Source organism: Scyliorhinus torazame, chromosome 1 (assembly GCF_047496885.1).
Source record: "Scyliorhinus torazame isolate Kashiwa2021f chromosome 1, sScyTor2.1, whole genome shotgun sequence".
Classification (NCBI taxonomy): Eukaryota; Metazoa; Chordata; class Chondrichthyes; order Carcharhiniformes; family Scyliorhinidae; genus Scyliorhinus; species Scyliorhinus torazame.
Window position 1 is genome coordinate 4,121,257 of NC_092707.1, and position 17,345 is coordinate 4,138,601.

The window sequence follows — 17,345 nt, forward strand, 5'->3', positions numbered from 1 at the left end:
CGTCTCGTCCCCCGACACCGATTGGTAGTATGCGACCTGTGGCTCCGTGGTCAAGTTATTCAATGGCCGGCACAACATCCGCTTGCACTCCCACGATGTGGAGTACTGGTAGGGAAGTGGTCAGCAGTCTGTGACTGGGTTGGATACAGCTCCTGGACACAGAGGGAAGCCAGGCCAGGTTTGTCAGCCCAGAATACCGATCAAACGAGGCCAGTCAATATGGCCGACGCATGTCAACACAGGAAGAAACCGACACAGTCGTCACTGTCTGGAAATCCGGAAGTCAGTGCTTTTGGTGAGAATGGAGAAGGAGATATTTGGATAGTGCGATGCAATTACACCAGTAAGAAATCTTGTGACATTGTGTTGTGTTTGGAAGTTACTTCATCTTGGCTAAAATAGTTTGTAAAGTAAAAACAAGATTGTACTTTTTTCTACACACTTGTTTAAATTTCTAAAGAAATGGGAATATATTAAAAGCAAAGATTGTGTGTAAATGTAAGGACGTGCATGTTCAACTGAAATTGTTTTAATTTTCAGGAGTAAAAAGTAATAAACTTGGAAAAATCAGATATTGGAAATAAAGTTTCAAAGCAAAAAACAGAATGCCGGCCGCGACCAGCATTTAAATATGAACGGTGAAGTCTTTCCGCCAGAGGGATGCTACACAGCTTGGTACACCCCCCACCATTGCGCCTCTGCAGCGGTTACCCCAAGCTTTAGTGTATCCCTCAGCACGTAGTCCTGGCCTTTGCAGTGTGCCAGTCTGCAACACTTGGTCGGGGACACGCTGTGCTGGAAGATCAACAGGTTTCAGACAGACCAAAGAGCGTCTTTCACCAAGTTTATGATCCTGCAGCAACAGCTGAGGTTTGTGCGTCCCTGGGAACAGTCTGTATAGCACCGAGTCCTGTGTCATAGAGCTGCTCAGGATGAACCTGGACAGAAACCTCTGCATCTCTGTGGTGAATGCGGCAACCATTCACCACTGTATTGCATTGTACTATGTTGTTGCCCTTGTGGGCCCCACCTATGGACCATTGTATCACATTACACCGTACTGTATCGTGTTGGTGCCCTTGTGGGCTCCACCCCCCTTGGGGGAGGTATATAAATCTGCTGCCCTGCAGGCAGCTCTCTGTGCAGAGCAGTCGCAGGCAGGCACAGCTCTAGCTGAATAAAACCACTGTTCACTTCAACTCTCCGGCTCGTGTGAATTGATGGTCGCATCAATTTAATCAGCTACAACAACACGATGGAAGCAGCCCTCAAACCTGATCGACTGGAACTCGACCCACAGGCCGCTGAAGCCAAAGGGATTTTTTCGTACTGGCTCCGCTGTTTTGAGCCCTACCTCGCCGCCTCCTTCTTGCCCTCTGTCACCGACGAACAGGAACTGAGCCTCCTCCACTCCCGGGTGACCAACAGAATCTCCGTGCAAATCGAAGAAGCGATCACGTACACAGACGCGGTCGCGATCCTAAAAAGGCAATACGTGAGGCCGGTGAACGAAGTGTTCGCGCGGCATCTCCTCACCACTTGCCACCAACGCCCCGGGGAATCGCTGGAGGAGCACCGACGCGACCTGAAAGTATTCGCGCTGCAACTACAAGGCCGTCACGGCCTCACAACACATGGAACACGACATCCGGGACGCCTACGTGGCTGGGGTCCGGTCCAACTACATCAGACAACGCCTGCTCGAGAAGGGCGCCCTCGACCTAGCAGACGGTAAAACTAGCCACCTCCCTAGAAGTAGCTTTTCAGAGCCTCAACGCTTTCCCCCCCGACCACGCGACCCCCCCTCGTGGACACCCGACCAGAGGGTGCCCCAGGCCTGTGCCGCGCGGCTGCCCGCCCAACCCGGGGGGCTGCCCTACTATTTCTGCGGCCAGCACCAACACCCCAGGCAGCGTTGCCCGGCTCGGAACGCGACCTGTAGCGACTGCGTCAAGAAAGGACACTTTGCCAAAGTTTGGCTGGCCAGGCCCAAAACCTGCGAATCTCAGGCCCGACTCTCAGACTCACAGGCCCGCAGACCCCGCAGCGCGGCTGCGTGCCTGCCGGCTCCTCCACCCTCCGGACGCATCATCTGCCTCGTGTTGTCCGTGGGGGCAGCCATCTCCGACTTTACTTAACACGTGCGACTCACGGGGGCTGCCATCTTGGCCGCTGTCTCCCACACGGCCCAACACGTGCGACTCATGGGGGCTGCCATCTTGGCCGCTGTCTCCCACACGGCCCAACACGTGCGACTCATGGGGGCTGCCATCTTGGCCGCCATCTTCATCGCCGCCCGACACGTGCGACCGACGGGGGCAGCCATCTTGGCCGCCATCTCCATGGCCGCCATCTCCATCATCGCCCGACACGTGCGACCGACGTGGGCAGCCATCTTGGGACCACCTCATCACCTCCGACCACACCGGGTACCCGCAACTCGGCGCGGTCACCCTCGACCAGTCACGCCCGAAGCACCTCAGGAACTCGATGATGACCGTCCGGGTCAATGGGCACGAAACGCCCTGCTTGTTTGACTCCGGGAGCATGGAGAGCTTCGTACACCCAGACACGGTGAGGCGCTGTTCTCTCCCAATTTCCCCCGCATCTCAAACAATCTCCCTCACTTCCGGATGCATTCAGTGCAGATATGGGCGTACTGTGTCGCGAACCTCACGATACAGGGCGCCGAGTACGCCAATTTTAAACTCTATGTCCTCCCCGATCTCTGCGCTCCTCTCCTGTTGGGACTAGACTTCCAGTGCAACCTCAGGAGCCTGACCCTGAAGTTCGGCGGGTCCCTATCCCCTCTCACTGTATGTAGCCTCGCGACCCGAAAAGCCGACCCTCCCCTGCTCTTCGCGAACCTCACCGCCGACTGTAGACCCGTCGCCACCAGGAGCAGGCGGTACAGTATCCAGGACTGGACTTTTATCAAGTCCGAGGTCCAGCGGCTCTTGAGGGAAGGGATCATCGAGGCCAGTAATAGCCCCTGGAGAGCCCAGGTGGTGGTCCTCCGGACTGGGGAGAAGAACCGGATAGTTGTAGACTACAGCCAAACCATAAACCGGTACACACACCCCGGATAGCGGACATGGTGAATCAGATTGCACACTATCGGGTGTTCTCCACGGTAGATCTGAAGTCGGCATACCATCAGCCCCCAATCCGCCCGGGGGACCGCCACTACACAGCCTTTGAGGCAGACGGCCGCCTCTTCCATTTCCTCCGGGTCCCCTTCGGCGTCACCAACGGGGTCTCGGTCTTCCAAAGAACGATGGACTGAAACGTGGACCAGTACAGGCTGCGGGCCACATTTCCGTACTTGGACAACGTCGCCATCTGCGGCCACGACCAGCAGGACCACCAAGCCAACCTTCAGAAGTCTCTCCAAACCGCCCAAGCCCTCAACCTCACTTATAACAAGGAGAAATACGTTTTCCGCACAACCTGACTGGCCATCCTCGGTTATGTCGTGGAAAACGGAGTCCTAGGGCCCAACCCCGACCGCATGTGCCCCCCCCTGCAACTCCCCCTTCCCCACTGCCCCAAGACCCTGAAAAGATGCCTCGGGTTCTTTTCCTATTATGCCCAGTGGGTCCCCAAGTATGCGGACAAAGCCCGCCCACTGATCAAAGTCACCATCTTCCCACTGATGGCTGAGGCCCGCCTGGCCTTCAGCCGTATCAAAGCAGACATTGCAAAGGCCACGATGCGCGCCATCGACGAGTTCCTCCCCTTCCAGGTCGAGAGCGATGCGTCCGATGTAGCTCTGGCGGCCACCCTCAACCAAGCGGGCAGGCCCGTGGCTTTCTTCTCCCGTACCCTCCATGCTTCCGAAATTCGCCACTCCTCGGTTGAAAAGGAGGCCCAGGCCATAGTAGAAGCTGTGCGACACTGGAGGCATTATCTGGCCGGCAGGAGATTCACTCTCCTCACTGACCAACGGTCGGTAGCTTTCATGTTCGATAATGCACAGCGGGGCAAGGTTAAGCACAAGTGGACCGCCTCCGATCCCTCCACGAGGACCTCTGCCACCGGGGGTCACTCACTTTTTCCATTTTATCAAGACCCACAACCTGCCCTACTCCATCGAGGAGGTCAGGACAGTCACCAGGGACTGCCAAATCTGCGCGGAGTGCAAACCGCACTTCTACCGGCCAGAGAGGGCGCACCTGATAAAGGCTTCCCGTCCCTTTGAATGCCTCAGCATGGACTTCAAAGGCCCCCTCCCCTCCACCGACCGCAACACGTACTTCCTTAACGTGATTGACGAATACTCCCGGTTCCCATTCGCCATCCCCTGCCCAGACATGACCACAACCACCGTCATCAAGGCCCTCCAGGGTATCTTTACACTGTTCGGTTTCCCCGCGTACATACACAGTGATAGGGGGTCCTCCTTTATGAGCGACGAACTGCATCAATTCCTGCTCAGCAGGGCATTGCCTCGAGCAGGACGACCAGTTACAACCCCCGGGGAATCGGGCAGGTGGAGAGGGAGAACGGAACGGTCTGGAAGACTGTTCTGCTGGCCCTACGGTCCAGGAATCTCCCAGTCTCCCGCTGGCAGGAAGTCCTCCCCGTGGCCCTCCACGCCATCCGGTCGCTGCTCTGTACAACCACAAATCAGACACCTTACGAACGTCTCCTTGTTTTCCCCAGGAAGTCCTCCTCCGGGACCACGCTCCCAACCTGGCTAGCGACACCTGGACCCATCCTGCTTCGGAAACATGTGAGGGTGCACAAGTCGGACCCGTTGGTCGAGAGGGTCCACCTGCTGCTCGCCAACCCCCAGTACGCCTACGTAGCGTTCCCTGACGGCCGGCAAGACACAGTCTCCCTTCGGGACCTGGCGCCTGCCTGAACCCCACGCGCACCCGAACCATTGCCCCCACCCCCACCCTCCCCATAGCACCAAACTGGAGGGTCAGTACTCCCACCGCTCCTGCCTAGGCCCGACCACACACCGACGCCCCGTACAGGCGCCTTCCCCCCTGTCAACCCTTTGCCCCAACAGCACCGCCTAGGGGTGACAAAGCTGCCAGGGAGGACGACATCAAGCTCCCGGAGTCGCAACCGCCGGGACCCCCATCAGAATCACCGCCGAGGCCCAGACGCTCCAGAATGACGACCAGGCCACCCGATCAACTGATTGCTGCACTATGAACACTTTGTAAATACCCTCAACATCACGGTACCTCCATACCTGGTCATACCATGCGAAAGGCGACTATTAACGCTGGCCACCACCCCCGCCAGGCTCTTTTTTAACAGGGGGTGAATGTGGTAGTACCAGGTATTGCGGTACCTAAGAGGTGGATGACCATTGGTTAGACCCAGGAGTCTACCATTGGCTGTTGTACGTAGCTGCGCACTGACAGGCGGAGTATAAGAACCGGTGCCGTCCCAGCAGCCTTCACTTTCTGTACCGAAGCTGCTGGGGAAGAGTTCTAGCAGATTAAAGCCTTCAGTTATGAATCACTTCGCCTTGAGTGTAATTGATTGCGCATCAGGGTGCGGGCGCGTGGCTGGCCGAGGAGGGGTTATGGCTAGTCGGCGGGGGAAGGGGGTGGGTAGCCCCCTGATCCAGCTGATAACCTGGAACATAAAGGGACTGAACGGGCCGGTCAAGCGGGCCCGGGTGTTTGTGCACCTGAAGGGGCTGAAGGCGGATGTGGTCATGCTCCAGGAGACACACCTGAAGGTGGCAGACCAGGTAAGATTGAGGAAGGGGTGGGTAGGTCAGGTGTTTCATTCGGGGCTGGATGCCAAAAATCGTGGGGTGGCGATCTTGGTGGGAAAGAGGGTGTCGTTCGAGGCTTCGAGCATTGTGACAGACAATGGCGGCAGGAACGTAATGGTAAGTGGTAAGCAGCAAGGGGAGAGGGTGGTGCTGAACACAGCGGGTCTGGTGGCCTGAAGTGCATATGTTTTAATGCAAGGAGCATTACGGGTAAGGCAGATGAACTTAGAGTTTGGATTAGTACTTGGAACTATGATGTTGTTGCCATTACAGAGACCTGGTTGAGGGAAGGGCAGGATTGGCAGCTAAACGTTCCAGGATTTAGATGTTTCAGGCGGGATAGAGGGGGATGTAAAAGGGGAGGCGGAGTTGCGCTACTTGTTCGGGAGAATATCACAGCTATACAGCGAGAGGACACCTCAGAGGGCAGTGAGGCTATATGGGTAGAGATCAGGAATAAGAAGGGTGCAGTCACAATGTTGGGGGTTTACTACAGGCCTCCCAACAGCCAGCGGGAGATAGAGGAGCAGATAGGTAGACAGATTTTGGAAAAGAGTAAAAACAACAGGGTTGTGGTGATGGGAGACTTCAACTTCCCCAATATTGACTGGGATTCACTTAGTGCCAGGGGCTTAGACGGGGCGGAGTTTGTAAGGAGCATCCAGGAGGGCTTCTTAAAACAATATGTAGACAATCCAACTAGGGAAGGGGCGGTACTGGACCTGGTATTGGGGAATGAGCCCGGCCAGGTGGTAGATGTTTCAGTAGGGGAGCATTTCGGTAACAGTGACCACAATTCAGTAAGTTTTAAAGTACTGGTGGACAAGGATAAGAGTGGTCCTAGGATGAATGTGCTAAATTGGGGGAAGGCTAATTATAACAATATTAGGCGGGAACTGAAGAACATAGATTGGGGGCGGATGTTTGAGGGCAAGTCAACATCTGACATGTGGGAGGCTTTCAAGTGGCAGTTGAAAGGAATACAGGACCGGCATGTTCCTGTGAGGAAGAAAGATAAATACGGCAATTTTCGGGAACCTTGGATGACGAGTGATATTGTAGGCCTCGTCAAAAAGAAAAAGGAGGCATTTGCCAGGGCTAAAAGGCTGGGAACAGACGAAGCCTGCGTGGAATATAAGGAAAGTAGGAAGGAACTTAAGCAAGGAGTCAGGAGGGCTAGAAGGGGTCATGAAAAGTCATTGGCAAATAGGGTTAAGGAAAATCCCAAGGCTTTTTACACGTACATAAAAAGCAAGAGGGTAGCCAGGGAAAGGGTTGGCCCACTGAAGGATAGGCAAGGGAATCTATGTGTGGAGCCAGAGGAAATGGGCAAGGTACTAAATGAATACTTTGCATCAGTATTCACCAAAGAGAAGAAATTGGTAGATGTTGAGTCTGGAGAAGGGTGTGTAGATAGCCTGGGTCACATTGAGATCCAAAAAGACGAGGTGTTGGGTGTCTTAAAAAATATTACGGTAGATAAGTCCCCAGGGCCTGATGGGATCTACCCGAGAATACTGAAGGAGGCTGGAGAGGAAATTGCTGAGGCCTTGACAGAAATCTTTGGATCCTCACTGTCTTCAGGGGATGTCCCGGAGGACTGGAGAATAGCCAATGTTGTTCCTCTGTTTAAGAAGGGTAGCAAGGATAATCCAGGGAACTACAGGCCGGTGAGCCTTACTTCAGTGGTAGGGAAATTACTGGAGAGAATTCTTCGAGACAGGATCTACTCCCATTTGGAAGCAAATGGACGTATTAGTGAGAGGCAGCATGGTTTTGTGAAGGGGAGGTCGTGTCTCACTAACTTGATAGAGTTTTTCGAGGAGGTCACAAAGATGATTGATGCAGGTAGGGCAGTGGATGTTGTCTATATGGACTTCAGTAAGGCCTTTGACAAGGTCCCTCATGGTAGACTAGTACAAAAGGTGAAGTCACACGGGATCAGGGGTGAGCTGGCAAGGTGGATACAGAACTGGCTAGGTCATAGAAGGCAGAGAGTAGCAATGGAAGGATGCTTTTCTAATTGGAGGGCTGTGACCAGTGGTGTTCCACAGGGATCAGTGCTGGGACCTTTGCTCTTTGTAGTATATATAAATGATTTGGAGGAAAATGTAACTGGTCTGATTAGTAAGTTTGCAGACGACACAAAGGTTGGTGGAATTGCGGATAGCGATGAGGACTGTCAGAGGATACAGCAGGATTTAGATTGTTTGGAGACTTGGGCGGAGAGATGGCAGATGGAGTTTAATCCGGACAAATGTGAGGTAATGCATTTTGGAAGGTCTAATGCAGGTAGGGAATATATAGTGAATGGTAGAACCCTCAAGAGTATTGAAAGTCAAAGAGAGTACAGGTCCACAGGTCATTGAAAGGGGCAACACAGGTGGAGAAGGTAGTCAAGAAGGCATACGGCATGCTTGCCTTCATTGGCCGGGGCATTGAGTATAAGAATTGGCAAGTCATGTTGCAGCTGTATAGAACCTTAGTTAGGCCACACTTGGAGTATAGTGTTCAATTCTGGTCGCCACACTACCAGAAGGATGTGGAGGCTTTAGAGAGGGTGCAGAAGAGATTTACCAGAATGTTGCCTGGTATGGAGGGCATTAGCTATGAGGACCGGTTGAATAAACTCGGTTTGTTCTCACTGGAACGAAGGAGGTTGAGGGGAGACCTGATAGTGGTCTACAAAATTATGAGGGGCAGAGACAGAGTGGATAGTCAGAGGCTTTTCCCCAGGGTAGAGGGGTCAATTACTAGGGGGCATAGGTTTAAGGTGAGAGGGGCAAGGTTTAGAGTAGATGTACGAGGCAAGTTTCTTACACAGAGGGTAGTGGGTGCCTGGAACTCGCTACCGGAGGAGGTGGTGGAAGCAGGGACGATAGTGACATTTAAGGGGCACCTTGACAAATACATGAATAGGATGGGAATAGAGGGATACGGACCCAGGAAGTGTAGAAGATTGTAGTTTAGTCGGGCAGCATGGTCGGCACGGGCTTGGAGGGCCGAAGGGCCTGTTCCTGTGCTGTACTTTTCTTTGTTCTACCATTGTGCTACCGCGCCGCCCTGCACTTCTTTGGGGTTGTGGGGATGAGACAAACACGGAGAGAATGTGCAAACTCCACACGGGCAGTGGCCCAGAGCCAGGATCGAACCCGGGTTCTCGGTGCCGCGAGGCAGCATTGTTAACCACTGCGCCACCGTGCCACCCTGCTCAGAGTGCAACTGGATCTGTGTGGAACACCTGAATAGTATTGCACTCTCTGTGATGCCTTTTTGAAATATTTGTGATGTTCTTTCAGATATTTCATGAATTATATTTTTGCAAAAGAAAATCTTGGCTGACACAAAGGAGAGCTGCACTGTTGGAAGTCATGGAATCCTTAGAATCCCTATAGTGCAGAAGGAGGCCATTCGGCCCATTGAGTCTATACTGACCCTCCGAAAGAGCATTCCACCCTGGCCCACTCCCTACCCTATCCCCGTAACTCCACCTCACCTGCACATCTTTGAACTGTCAGCGTGAGTGTTACACCAAAGCCTGTCTTTCCTCTGAGGTAGATGTAAAAGATAACATGGCCATATTACAAAGCAAAAAACAGGTGTTCTCCGGGTTAAATATTTATCCCTCAGCCAACATTAAAAACAAAATATAAAGTTATTTCATTGCTTTTGTGGGAGCTTGCTGTGTATAATTTTGCTGCCACATCACAGTTCATCAATAACTATACGTTAGAAGGACTTTATTGACTGTAAAGTTGCTTTGGGGTGTCCTGCAAAGGCCAGTTCTTGGTTTCTATGGAATCATAGGTTCTCTACAGTGCAGAAGGAGGCCATTCAGTCCATCGAGTATGCACCGACCCTCTGAAAGAGCACACTAACCTAGACCCACTCACCCACCCTATCCCTATAGGATCCCTGGGAGCGGGAGAGAGAGAGCCGGGACATTGAAAACAGCACAGGAGATTTAAAAAGCGCGGGAGCTGCGAGTCAGAGCGGAGAGTTTAAATGTTTGCGGCCTGGGAGAGGTAAGTACTGTTTAAAAACCTCCTTACCTTGCAGGTCAGCTGGGAGCAGGAGAGAGAGAGAGCCGGGACATTGAAAACAGCGCGGGAGATTTAAAAAGCACGGGAGCTGCGAGTCAGAGCGGAGAGTTTAAATGTTCGCGGCCTGGGATAGGTAAGTACTGTTTAAAAACCTCCTTACCTTGCAGGTCAGCTGGGAGCAGGAGAGAGAGAGAGCCGGGACATTGAAAACAGCGCGGGAGATTTAAAAAGCGCGGGAGCTGCGAGTCAGAGCGGAGAGTTTAAAAGTTTGCGGCCTGGGAGAGGTAAGTACTGTTTAAAAACTTCCTTACCATTGCAGGTCAGCTGTTAGTTTCGGGAGATCAGTTTCGGGAGCAGGCCTATTGGCTGACTGTAAATCAGGAAGGATACAAAAGGTGTGGCTGAAGTGCCTTTAGAAACTAGTGCTGGAAGCAAACAGAGTGTATCTGAGTTTGGGTAAGGCTGAGTTCGGGTAAGAGGTGAGTGAGGGCTGTGTTTTTTTGGAGTTTGGTGTTTGGGGTTGAGTTTCAAAAAAAAAAAAAAAAAATCCAATTAATTAAGTAAATTAATTAACTAGTTAAGGGAATTTGGTGCTCATCTTAAGGAGGTGCAGAGAAGCAGACCTGTGAAGGAGTCTCAGGAGCAATTACATCACAGCCAGCAGGTAAGTGATTGGCTTGTGACTGATAAGTGATTTTTCTCTCTTTGACTTTCTCTTAGCTGTGTAGTGTAGTTCAAATTTAACTTCAGGTTTAAGTCATGGCAGGAGAGCTCAGACCCGTGTCATGCTCCTCTTGTGAGATGTGGCAAGTCAGGGACCCTTCTGGTGTCCCTGACTCCTTCATCTGCAAGAAGTGTGTCCAACTGCAGCTCCTGTTAGACCGCTTGACGGCCCTGGAGCTGCGGATGGATTCACTTTGGAGCATCCGCGATGCTGAGGAAGTTGTGGATAGCACATTCAGTGAGTTGGTCACACCGCAGATTAAAATTACTGAGGCAGATAGGGAATGGGTGACCAACAAACAGGGGAAGAGTAGGAAGGCAGTGCAGGGATCCCCTGCGGTCATCTCCCTCCAAAACAGATTTACCGTTTTGTAAACTGTTGGGGGAGATGGCTCACCAGGGGAAGGTGGCAGCAGCCAGGTTCATGGCACCGTGGCTGGCTCTGCTGCACAGAAGGGCGGGAAAAAGAGTGGCAGAGCTATAGTGATAGGGGATTCAATTGTAAGGGGAATAGACAGGCGTTTCTGCGGACGCAAACGAGAATCCAGGTTGGTATGTTGCCTCCCTGGTGCATGGGTCAAGGATGTCTCGGAGCGGCTGCAGGGCATTCTGGAGGGGGAGGGTGAACAGCCAGCTGTCGTGGTGCATATAGGCACCAACGATATCGGTAAAAAACGGGATGAGGTCCTACAAGCTGAATTTAGGGAGTTAGGAGTTAAACTAAAAAGTAGGACCTCAAAGGTAGTAATCTCAGGATTGCTACCAGTGCCACGTGATAGTCAGAGTAGGAATGACAGGATAGCTAGGATGAATACGTGGCTTGAGAGATGGTGCAAGAGGGAGGGTTTCAAATTCCTGGGACATTGGGACCGGTTCTGGGGGAGGTGGGACCTGTACAAATCGGACGGTCTGCATCTGGGTGGGACCGGAACCAATGTTCTTGGGGGGGTGTTTGCTAGTGCAGTTGGGGAGGGTTTAAACTAATGTGGCAGGGGGATGGGAACCGATGTAGGAAGTCAGTGGGGACGGAAACAAAAGGCAGGAAGGGAGAGTGTGTAAAGCATGACCAGAGAAAGCAGGGCAGAGAGCAAGGAAAGTCTACATTAAACTGCATTTATTTCAATGCAAGGGGCCTGACGGGCAAAGCGGATGAACTCAGGGCATGGACGGGCACATGGGACTGGGATATTATAGCTATGACTGAAACATGGCTAAGGGAGGGGCAGGACTGGCAGCTCAATGTTCCGGGGTACAGATACTATAGAAAGGATAGAACAGGAGGTAAGAGAGGAGGGGGAGTGGCGTTTTTGATTAGGGAGAACATTACGGCAGTACTTAGAGGGGATATATCCGAGGGTTCGCCCACTGAGTCTATATGGGTGGAACTGAAAAATAAGAAGGGAGAGATCACCTTGATAGGACTGTACTACAGGCCCCCAAATAGTCAGCGGGAAATTGAGGAGCAAATATGTAAGGAGATTACAGATAGCTGCAAGAAAAATAGGGTGGTAATAGTAGGGGACTTTAACTTTCCCAACATTGACTGGGACAGCCATAGCATTAGGGGCTTGGATGGAGGGAAATTTGTTGAGTGTATTCAGGAGGAATTTCTCATTCAGTATGTGGATGGACCGACTAGAGAGGGGGCAAAACTTGACCTCGTCTTGGGAAATAAAGAAGGGCAAGTGACAGAAGTGTTAGTGAGGGATCACTTTGGGACAAGTGACCATAACTCCATTAGTTTTAAGATAGCTATGGAGAATGATAGGTCTGGCCCAAGAGTTAAAATTCTTAATTGGGGCAAGGCCAATTTTGATGGTATCAGACAGGAACTTTCAGAGGTAGATTGGGGGAGACTGTTGGCAGGCAAAGGGACGGCTGGTAAATGGGAGGCTTTTAAAAATGTGTTAACCAGGGTTCAGGGTAAGCACATTCCCTTTAGAATGAAGGGCAAGGCTGGTCGAAGTAGGGAACCTTGGATGACTCGAGATATTGAGACTCTGGTCAAAAAGAAGAAGGAGGCATATGACGTACACAAACAACTGGGATCAAGTGGATCCCTTGAAGAATATAGAGATTGTTGAAATAGAGTTAAGAGGGAAATCAGGAGGGCAAAAAGGGGACATGAAATTGCTTTGGCAAATAATGCAAAGGAGAATCCAAAGAGCTTCTACAGATACATAAAGGGAAAAAGAGTAACTAGGGACAGAGTAGGGCCTCTTAAGGATCAACAAGGACATCTATGTGCAGAGCCACAAGAGACAAGAGTTGGGTGAGATCCTGAATGAATATTTCTCATCGGTATTCACGGTGGAGAAAGGCATGGATGTTAGGAAACTAAGGGAAATAAATAGTGATGTCTTGAGAAGTGTGCATATTACAGAGGAGGAGGTGCTGGAAGTCTTAAAGCGCATCAAGGTAGATAAATCCCCGGGACCTGATGAAATGTATCCCAGGATGTTGTGGGAGGCTAGGGAGGAAATTGCGGGTCCCCTAACAGAGATATCTGAATCATCGGCAGCCACAGGTGAGGTGCCTGAAGATTGGAGAGTGGTGAATGTTGTGCCCTTGTTTAAAAAGGGCAGCAGGGAAAAGCCTGGGAACTACAGACCAGTGAGCCTAACGTCTGTAGTAGGTAAGTTGCTAGAAGGTATTCTGAGAGACAGGATCTACAAGCATTTAGAGAGGCAAGGACTGATTCGGGGCAGTCAGCATGGCTTTGTGCGTGGAAAATCATGTCTCACAAATTTGATTGAGTTTTTTGAGGAGGTGACCAAGAAGGTAGATGAGGACAGTGCAGTAGACGTTGTCTACATGGACTTTAGCAAAGCCTTTGACAAGGTACCGCATGGTAGGTTGTTGCAGAAGGTTAAAGCTCACGGGATCCAGGGTGAGGTTGCCAATTGGATTCAAAATTGGCTGGACGACAGAAGACAGAGGGTGGTTGTAGAGGGTTGTTTTTCAAACTGGAGGCCTGTGACCAGTGGTGTGCCTCAGGGATCGGTGCTGGGTCCACTGTTATTTGTGATTTATATTAATGATTTGGATGAGAATTTAGGAGGCATGGTTAGTAAGTTTGCAGATGACACCAAGATTGGTGGCACAGTGGATAGTGAAGAAGGTTATCTAGGATTGCAACGGGATCTTGATCAGTTAGGCCAGTGGGCCGACGAATGGCAGATGGAGTTTAATTTAGATAAATGTGAGGTGATGCATTTTGGCAGATCGAATCAGGCCAGGACCTACTCAGTTAATGGTATGGCGTTGGGGAGAGTTATAGAACAAAGAGATCTAGGAGTACAGGTTCATAGCTCCTTGAAGGTGGAGTCGCAGGTGGACAGGGTGGTGAAGAAGGCATTCGGAATGCTTGGTTTCATTGGTCAGAACATTGAATATAGGAGTTGGGTCGTCTTGTTGAAGTTGTACAAGACATTGGTACGGCCACACTTGGAATACTGTGTGCAGTTCTGGTCACCCTATTATAGAAAGGATATTATTAAACTAGAAAGAGTGCAGAAAAGATTTACTAGGATGTTGCCGGGACTTGATGGTTTGAGTTATAAGGAGAGGCTGGATAGACTGGGACTTTTTTCCCTGGAGCGTAGGAGGCTTAGGGGTGATCTTATAGAGGTCTATAAAATAATGAGGGGCATAGATAAGGTAGATAGTCAACATCTTTTCCCAAAGGTAGGGGAGTCTAAAACTAGAGGGCATAGGTTTAAGGTGAGAGGGGAGAGATTCAGAAGGGCCCAGAGGGGCAATTTCTTCACTCAGAGGGTAGTGAGTGTCTGGAATGTGCTGCCAGAGGTAGTAGTAGAGGCGGGTACAATTGTGTCTTTTAAAAAGCATTTAGATAGTTACATGGGTAAGATGGGTATAGAGGGTTATGGGCCAAGTGCGGGCAACTGGGACTAGCTTAATGGTAAAAACTGGGCGGCATGGACTGGTTGGGCCGAAGGGCCTGTTTCCATGCTGTAAAGTTCTATGATTCTATGATTCTATAACCCCACCTAACCTGTATATCCCTGGACACTAAGGGGCAACTTTATCATGGCCAATCCACCTAACCTGCACATCTTTGGACTGTGGGAGGAAACCGGAACACCCGGAGGAAACACACGCACACACGGGGAGGATGTGCAGACTCCGCACAGACAGTGACCCAAGCCGGGAATCGAACTCAGGTCCCTGGTGCTGCGAGGCAGCCGTGCTAACCACTATGCCACCCCAGTTTCCTTTGTACCTAACAAGAGAGTGTTCAAAGAAAAAAATAAACATTATTAAAGCCTCTATTTCTCCTTCAGGCACTGTCCGGAGTTTCATCTTTGCCGTGGGTTGGTAGGAGCAGCTAACCTGGCAGGGCAGACACACACACACACACACACACACACACACACACAGTGCACTGTGGTAAACCACTGTGTTCCTATATTAAGAAGTCTTACAACACCAGGTTAAAGTCCAACAGGTTTGTTTCGATGTCACTAGCTTTCGGAGCGCTGCTCCTGCCTCAGGTGAAAGCTAGTGACATCGAAACAAACCAGTTGGACTTTAACCTGGTGTTGTAAGACTTCTTACTGTGCTCACCCCAGTCCAACGCCAGCGCCTCCACATCATTCCTATATTAAGGGTTGTACGGTAGAACCTGCACTACAGGTTCACCTGGGCCCCTGCATGCTAGCTCCGCCCAGGAGCCGGGTTCTAAATATGCGTGGCCTTCAGCTCGCAGCCATTTCGTCAGCTGCTGTAGGAGGCCACACTTCAGATACTAATAAAGCCTCAGTTTGAATTCAAATTCATCTCCAGCCAAATTGATCGTGCCTCATGCACTCTGGCAGGGCAAACACACACTGTGCACTCTGGCAGGGCAGAGACACACACACTGTGCTCTCTGGCAGGGCAGAGACACACACACTGTGCTCTCTGGCAGGGCAGACACACACACACTGTGCACCCTGGCAGGGCAGACACACACACTGTGCTCTCTGGCAGGGCAGACACACACACACTGTGCTCTCTGGCAGGGCAGACACACACTGTGCACTCTGGCAGGGCAGACACGCACACACTGTGCTCTCTGGCAGGGCAGCCACACACTGTGCACTCTGGCAGGGCAGACACACACACTGCTCTCTGGCAGGGCAGACACACACACTGCTCTCTGGCAGGGCAGACACACACTGTCTGTGCTCTCTGGCAGGGCAGAGACACACACACTGTGCTCTCTGGCAGGGCAGAGACACACTGTGCTCTCTGGCAGGGCAGAGACACACACACACTGTGCTCTCTGGCAGGGCAGACACACACACTGCTCTCTGGCAGGGCAGACACACACACTGCTCTCTGGCAGGGCAGAGACACACTGTGCTCTCTGGCAGGGCAGAGACACACACACACTGTGCACTCTGGCAGGGCAGACACACTGTGCACTCTGGCAGGGCAGACACACACACTGTGCACTCTGGCAGGGCAGCCACACACACACTGTGCTCTCTGGCAGGGCAGACACACACTGTGCTCTCTGACAGGGCAGAGACACACACACACTGTGCTCTCTGGCAGGGCAGACACACACTGTGCTCTCTGGCAGTGCAGACACACACACACTGTGCTCTCTGGCAGGGCAGAGACACACACACTGTGCTCTCTGGCAGGGCAGACACACACTGTGCACTCTGGCAGAGCAGATACACACACACTGCTCTCTGGCAGGGCAGACACACACACACTGTGCTCTCTGGCAGGGCAGACACACACTGTGCTCTCTGGCAGGGCAGAGATACACACACTGTGCTCGCTGGCAGGGCAGACACAAACACACTGTGCTCTCTGGCAGAGCAGACACACACTGTGCTCTCTGGCAGGGCAGAGACACACACACTGTGCTCTCTGGCAGGGCAGACACACACACACTGTGCTCTCTGGCAGGGCAGACACACACACACTGTGCTCTCTGGCAGGGCAGACACACACTGTGCTCTCTGGCAGGGCAGACACACACTGTGCTCTCTGGCAGGGCAGAGATACACACACTGTGCTCTCCGGCAGGGCAGATACACACACACTGCTCTCTGGCAGGGCAGAGACACACACACACTGTGCTCTCTGGCAGGGCAGACACACACACACTGTGCTCTCTGGCAGGGCAGACACACACTGTGCTCTCTGGCAGGGCAGACACACACACATTGTGCTCTCTGGCAGGGCAGACACACACTGTGCTCTCTGGCAGGGCAGAGATACACACACTGTGCTCTCTGGCAGGGCAGACACCCACCCACACACTGTGCTCTCTGGCAGGGCAGAGACACACACACACTGCTCTCTGGCAGGGCAGACACACACTGTGCACTCTGGCAGGGCAGACACACACTGTGCACTCTGGCAGGGCAGAGACACACACACTGTGCACTCTGGCAGGGCAGACACACACTGTGCTCTCTGGCAGGGCAGAGACACACACACTGTGCTCTCTGGCAGGGCAGACACACACACACTGTGCACTCTGGCAGGGCAGAGACACACACACTGTGCTCTCTGGCAGGGCAGAGATACACACACTGTGCTCTCTGGCAGGGCAGACACACACTGCTCTCTGGCAGGGCAGACATACACACTGTGCTCTCTGGCAGGGCAGACACACACTGTGCACTCTGGCAGGGCAGACACACACACACACCGCTCTCTGGCAGGGCAGACACACACTGTGCTCTCTGGCAGGGCAGTGATACACACACTTTGCTCTCTGGCAGGGAGAGACACACACACACTGCCCTCTGGCAGGGCAGACACACACTGTGCTCTCTGGCAGGGCAGACACACACACACTGTGC

General features: G+C 52.1%; 1 long non-coding RNA gene across 1 annotated transcript in view; it reads left to right on the forward strand.

Moving 5' to 3' along the window:
* LOC140427943 (uncharacterized) overlaps nucleotides 1–10,274 on the forward strand; it is a 32,299-nt gene extending 22,025 nt beyond the window's left edge. The window contains exon 3 of the long non-coding RNA XR_011948672.1: nucleotides 9,806–10,274. This is a non-coding gene — a long non-coding RNA (uncharacterized lncRNA). The remainder of the gene's footprint in view (nucleotides 1–9,805) is intronic.
* The last annotated feature ends 7,071 nt before the right edge of the window (nucleotides 10,275–17,345 follow it).